The sequence below is a fragment of the Rattus norvegicus genome, chromosome 19 (genome assembly GCF_021556685.1).
Source record: "Rattus norvegicus strain SHRSP/BbbUtx chromosome 19, alternate assembly SHRSP_T2T, whole genome shotgun sequence".
Lineage (NCBI taxonomy): Eukaryota > Metazoa > Chordata > Mammalia > Rodentia > Muridae > Rattus > Rattus norvegicus.
Genome location: NC_141552.1, coordinates 40,580,835 through 40,587,942, shown reverse-complemented (window position 1 = coordinate 40,587,942; position 7,108 = coordinate 40,580,835).

The following is a 7,108-nucleotide window of genomic DNA, read 5'->3' as shown; positions in this document are numbered from 1 at the left end:
ACAGGTTTAGTGGGAAGCAGGAGGACCAGTTAGTAAGCTGTTTGTACAATGGAGAAGCACGCCTACTCTGCAGATGGTGGCTGTCAGATGAGCCCTGCAGGGAAGCTGCTATGGAGCTACCAGTGCACTGCTAGGAAGAAAGCAAGCTCCACACATCTGCCCATCTCAGCGGCATGAGAGCCAGTAGAACCCCCATGCTCCTTTTCCCTCTCCTCACTGGGAGCTCCATTCCCACAGCATCTGTGCTAACAGCTTTCAGATAGCAGGTGTGGGGTAACATGGGGGTGGAGACTAGCCCTTAGGTAGAGTTGTGTTTGGGACTAAATATCTTCATTTATACATTGACAGAGTTTTTACGATTGAAAACCTCAAATTCTAAAGTCTAAGTTCTTGCTCTGTATTCCTCATGTTTTAAATTTGCAAGTGCATGCTTTATAGGTTTATGGTGTCTGTGTGTGTGTGTGTGTGTGTGTGTGTGTGTGTGTATGGATGTGTATGTGTGTGTGTGTTTGTGTTTGTGTGTGTGTGTATGGGTATGGGTGTGTATGTGTGTCTGTTTGTGTGTGTGTGTGTTTGTGTGTGCTTGTGTGTATGGGTATGGGTGTGTTTGTGAGTGTGTGTTTGTGTGTGTGTTTATGTGTGTGTGTGTATGGGTATGGGTGTGCATGTGTGTGTGTGTTTGTGTGTGTGTTTATGTGTGTGTGTGTATGGGTATGGGTGTGTGTGTGTGTGTGTTTGTGTGTGTGTATGTGTGTGTTTGTGTGTGTATGTGTGTGTTTGTGTGTGTGTATGTGTGTGTTTGTGTGTGTGTATGTGTGTGTTTGTGTGTGTGTTTGTGTGTGTGTATGGGTATGGGTGTGTATGTGTGTGTGTGTTTGTGTGTGTATGTGTGTGTTTGTGTGTGTGTATGTGTGTGTTTGTGTGTGTGTGTGCGTGTGTGTGTGTGTACACACACACACACGCACACATGCACAGTGCATCTGTGGAGATGAGAGGGCATCTTTCAGGAGTCAATTCTCACCTTCTACCATGTGAGTTCTGGAGATGGAAATCCAGTTGTAGGCTTGGCAGCCAACACCGTTAGTCACAGAGTCATATGCCCACCTTCTATCTCTTCTTTTTCATTTATACTTTCAAGTAACCAATTCGTCATACACAGCCCCATCTAAAAAGCTTTTTCTAAAGCCATGAGGTATTGTTCTTGCTCTTGTTTTTGCCAGTCCAAACCCTCTCCCAAAGCTACAGGATGACTAGGAATATTTCTGCCTATCCCCCTCGAGTTTTCTAACAGTTTTCTAAATGTTTTGGCTATGGCATTACAAAGTTTTTTTTTTAAAGATTGACTTTCTTCTCCCTATGAGACGTCTGATCCTGATTAGCAGATGGCTATGCTCCAAGTATCCACCAATAAATAAGACACCCACTTGGATTACCATTTTACTACATGGTCCCTCCATGCTTCACGTGTATGCTCCTGGGTCAGAAAGTTCACGTCTAGGAGAAAGAAAGAGGATGAACATGAAGCACTTTACACCAGGGATGCTTTTGATCAAGACTCTGAAACTTCATGACCCTTTCCCTCTTATGTCCTGTGGGCCAGAACCAGTTTGCACTGCCGCACCTAACTGCAAGGCCAGGAAACGCAATCTTTGCACCAAAGAAGACATGGTCAGAAAAACATCCGGCCTGTTTCTGTCTCCACGGATTCTTGTCTTACAATAAACTACAGACTTCTGAAGAATTAATCTGTGAGAAGGAAGGGGGCCAATAACACATGGACAACTGAAGTCAAACACAGTGTTTTGATTACATCTGTTGTCTGAGTTCACTGAAGCCAGTTTCTTTTAGCTATGAAAGGCACTGACCCAGTAATGAGTTCATTCAGCTTGAGGCTTGGAAGCTCACACCTTGAAAAGCTCCAGGACGGTTTTGATCATCTAGTCTGATGTTCTCTGATCTGCTTATAAGAGCATCTCTACTGCCGTGGGTTGTGTCTGTCTTTCAGCTTGAGTTCAGATGCCCTCCTTCCCTTCCCTCATTTTCTCCCTCTCTTTAGCAAAGCATATCCCTCTTACAATGTTCTGAGAATAGACGAATAGAAGATGCACTTTCTCTGACCCCAGAGATACTCATTATATAATTTTTCATCTGTTTGCAAAATGCCTTTACTCCCCCCAATTTCCTTCCATCAGGGTTTTATATCAGACTTTCAAATGAGGTATTTTCTTCACCTACCTAGGGCTCCACACCCTGGGTTGTTAACTTACATGTGTAGTATTGATGGTGAGGCAGAACATTCTAATTGATAGATTTCTATTCAGCATAATAAGGACCCATGAATACCGAAATGCAAAGTTCTATCTTTAGAGTCAACTATTTGAGAGAGAGTTTTGCCAACATAGCATCCATTACACATAAGGCTCAACAGGAGCTTACCACCATATGTTGAGGTGTCAGGGGTACTAACATGTAGCATTTAGAACTCCACTTATGTCTCTTTTATCCCCATTTACCCTACTTTCACTCTGTTGTCTCAGGTGTCCTCAAAAGCAAGATTTCTTTGGTTTGATTTTTCCAGGAAGCAAAGTCCTAGCTTCTCCAGGAAGTCTAGCTTTGGGGAATCAAACGACCCTTTCTCAGGGGTCACATATCAGATAACCTGCATACCACATACTTAAATTACAATTCATAACAGTAGTAAAAGTACAGTTATAAAGTAGAAATGAAATAATTTTATGGTTGGGGTTCATCATGGTATGAGGAACTATATTAAGTGTTGCAACATTAGGAAGGTTAAGAATGTACAGTGTTTTGAGGGAGAAGTTGCTAGTAAGACTTGCCAAGTATCTGAATGGCACTGTGGGAAACCATCGAACTTGTAGCAAGGTTCTCAGTTTCCCTCAGCCCCTAACTTTTCCTTCTGAGGAATGTGGTAACACAGAGTTCTGCTGCCTCTGATTTTCCTCTGTGTGGAAACAGTGACCTTCTAGTTCATTCCGTTCTGCTCTTATATCTGCCAGAATTTCTTCCTTGGGATCTTGGCATTGGAACCCAATGTTTTTATTCTCTTTAGTTGAGATTTTATCAATAAGTACTCATATCTAATCTTCAGATTAAACTGTAAGCCCAGTCATGTTTCTGATCCTCTTCTCTTGCAAAACATTTGCTGTATTTTTATATTTCTCTATATGATGATATTCCTGAGACAGACATATGTAATCCAGATAGTTCCTGATTGATGATGATTGATGACGATTTACAGTTTTCCAACATTTTGAGTTTTGAAACCAATACGCATTCAATGCAAACCATACTTTCAGCTTGAACTTTAACCTTTTCCCAATATACTGATACACAGGACAACTGAAGGGATGCAGCGAAGAACTGTGTTTCCCACATGCCATGAAGTCATGAACGGAAACAGCTGGTGCTCTCTAGTGCACCATGTTGGAGAGTCAAATGTTGATCAGTTAGATATAGCAAATATTTGTGTGACTGACAATATTCTCAACTGATGATACACTTATCTAGGTGCAGCCCTGCTGTAAGCCAAGGGTCACCTGGAGAATAAAGCAAAATCAACTTGGAATTTCATACTCTTTGAAATGATTGGTCATAGAATGGAGAAAAATGGCACATCTATTATTTTTTAAATTTCAGCTTAAATGAATATCCTCTAAAAAAAGCACAGGCTGTACCACCAAGTCAAATGGTGTTAAGTTTGCATTATTCACTAGAACTGCCTGCAAAGCTAAGTCAAAAAGGACAGCCTTTCCCAATGCAGTTGAGTTTCTTATCGGCTTACAAAAATACTTGGAAGTGGTTAGGATGAGTTCGAATGCAAACGTCTATATTTCTCTCACATGAACTTCCTCAAATTCCTCCAGGAGGCCCACCTCGGGTAGTGTGGTATGGGGGTCTGCTGGAGTGTCTCCCAAACTCCTGGACATCAAGGCACACTGGGTCACTGAGAATTGGAAACTAAATTGGAGGTTCATGAGCCTGTGATGAGGCTGGAGCCTGGGGGAGTTCCTCCTGCTTAGCTCATCAGTGAAAGTCCTTAGCTTAGCTGGGGTTGGCTGGGAGCACAGAGAAGCCTTCTAGGGGAGCCTTGGCAGTGTGGCTCTGTAGACAAAGGCCTTCTCCATGCTCCCCATGGCAAGACAGTCCTTGGTTCCAAACTTTTTATTAATTGTTCATTGTGGAAAACGGGTGCTTACTACCACCTCAGCGTGAAACAGAGGGTAAATACTTTTGCAGGGAGGAATGTCCAGGAAGAGAAGCTTATTGGCTAAACCCTCAGGGCATCTAGAATGGAGAACTTTGTTCTGGGCTACCTGATCACAAGTCATGTTTCCTATGTGGGAAGTGTGGCACTGGAATCTGGTAGGGAGCAGGAAGCCACCTACCATTTGGGATGGGTGCCTGGGTGAATCAGTTCAACCTTACCACGTTTCCTGGCAGGGCCCACTATCCCACAGTGGTGGTCCTGCTAGTACCATTCAAAAGGGCCATGAGGCAGACATATTTACAAGAATTTCTGGGAACTGAAACAGAGGTACCTATGACTAGACTGAATGACTTTTTTGGAAATGGAGTGCTTAGTTTCTTATGAAGCTAGGAAACAATGTTTTATTTTATAGGCTTAAATTCCAATCCAAAGTAATATGCCTTTGAGGACAAGAGTCAAAAGCTTATGAGACTCACTAACATTTTAAAAGAAAGTTCTTGGAACCAAAAACAGGTAAAAATTCACCCATTCCCCCTAAAAATATTGAAATGAAAGTAACTTATATTAAAACTATTATATATATAACATTTTTTCTAATTCTATGTATTATGAAGGTACTTAATTAGCAAATGCTAAAATTACTGAATAAGCAATTAATTTATTGAACTATGTTCTAAGAACATTTTATCCAGGCAATATTTTCTGATTGATTGCTCTTTAAGAAGTAATTCCCAATTCTTGCCTTTTAACTTGGTTGGCCTTCTAGAAGGTGTGTGAGAACAGGCCGAACAATGGTCAGAAATGTTACTATACAAAGCAAGCACACTTCCTCCACGAGATTTGTTTTCCCAAATGATAAGCAGTAATTAAAATTAAAATTTACTTTTCAAAGAAACATAGATAATGACTTCCTGTTTGACAGGCTCAGGGAAGTTAAGAGCTGCCCTTTAAGTCAACTAACTGCGGTAAAATCACTCCATTTAAAGCATTTTCTCTGAAGAGCCAGGGTCTCATTCCACACCCACAAAGACATAAAAAAAATAGATATAAAAGATGATTGCAAATCATATAACAGATCTTCTCTTAGGACATATGCTTCATTCAATAATTTTACTCTCTGTCTCATTCTCTTTAGGTCTATAAGTAGATTTTCTCTTAATACACAGACTGAATAAAAGAGAAAGAAGAATAAGGAAGAAATGTTAAGGTCTCTGGATGGCTCACCATTTTATTGTCTTAATTCTGCTAACAAAATCCGTGTGGTAAGAGAACATGTGAGAAGTGTCTGGAAAAATAGCTAGAATTCATTGTGTTTTCAATTATAGAATAAGATCAATATGTACAATTAACGGTATGACATAAATCCAACCAAGAGGTCATTTGGCAAAGAGAGAATCCCAAATGACCCCAGTCCTTCATTCATAACAGATCTGGTATGCAACAGCTGCCTCCTGAGTCTCTGTGTGGCCATTCCTCCTTCCTTTCCTCAATTCCCTCTCAGAACAGGATGTGAGGATCCAGAGTCCTGTGTTCCTCTTCTTAGGAGAATAATAGTTCTCTTCAGTTAGTGCCCACCACTTTACAATCCCATTCAGCCTTGGTTATCTCCTTAAAAGTCTTATCTCCAAACACACTTGATATTCGAGCTTTACACAGTAATTTGGAGGGCATACGATTCAACCCTTAACAAACACAGAACAGCCAAAGGCCCAGGACTGCATGCCTTTTTCCTCTGTGTAACAGCAGGAGCACCTCGAATGTCTCTTCCTGGCCAGAAACCTTTGCAATACTGAGGAATGTTTAGATTCTGGGATCAGATTTTGTCTTTCAAGTTTCTGTACTGTCTTACACTAACGTCACATAACCATGATGACTTTTCCTTTTTAATTTGCTTTAAAAATTACGTTTATGTGTATTTGCATCTGTTTGAATATGTGCACATGAGTTCGAGGGTTCGTGGAAGCAGGAGAGGACCTTGCATCCCCTGGACTTGGAATTATGGGTGATTGCTAACTACCAGCAGTGGGTACTGAGAAGGGAACTCAGTCCTCTGAGAGAGCAGTGCGTGCACTTGATCACTGAGCCGTCTCTCCGATCCTCTATGGGAACATCCTTTTTCAATTCAGTCTTACCTATAACTCAAACTACTTTCTATTCAATTGAGAAACTCTAGTTCATCAAATGGCGACTAAAATAATTAATTAGAAGGCTATGCGGTAAGGGCTGCAGCATAAAGTCACATCGATGTCCACGGCACAGGCTACATCCAAGGGACATACTAATATATGTAGTCTGCTCTGCCACCTCAGGCCATGATGATGTCTGAATCTGTGCTGCCACCAAGAACCAATGTCTGGGTCTGGGGTTAGACTGCAGCTGGGGTCGTGTTAATGCCTGTGGCGCATGCTACCACCGAAGGCCACGCAGATGTCTGTGGTCTCTGCTGCAGCCTGAAGTCATGTTGATGACCATTGGCTGTGCTGCCAGGAGCCATATAGATCTGAATGGCCTGAATTGCCACCTGAGGCCACGCTGATATCCAGGTCCATGCTGCTACGGGGACCATGTCTAGGTCTACAACCCCACTACACCCCAGGTCTGTGTTAATATCCGTGGGCTGTGCTGTCACCAAAGGCCATGTTGATGTGAGTGGCCTGGACTGCCATCTGAGGCCATGTTGATGTCCTTGGCCTGTGCCACTGCCATAGCTGTGAGGGTGTTTGTGGCCCATGCAGTTGTAGAGGGCCATACCGATATCTAGTCTGTACTGCCATCGAAGTATGCTGAGGTCAGTGGTACAAGGTCCACGGTCCATGTTCCACTGACTGTAAAGGGCAATGCAAGGAAGCTAATTGGCCATGGCACTGATGACTTCAG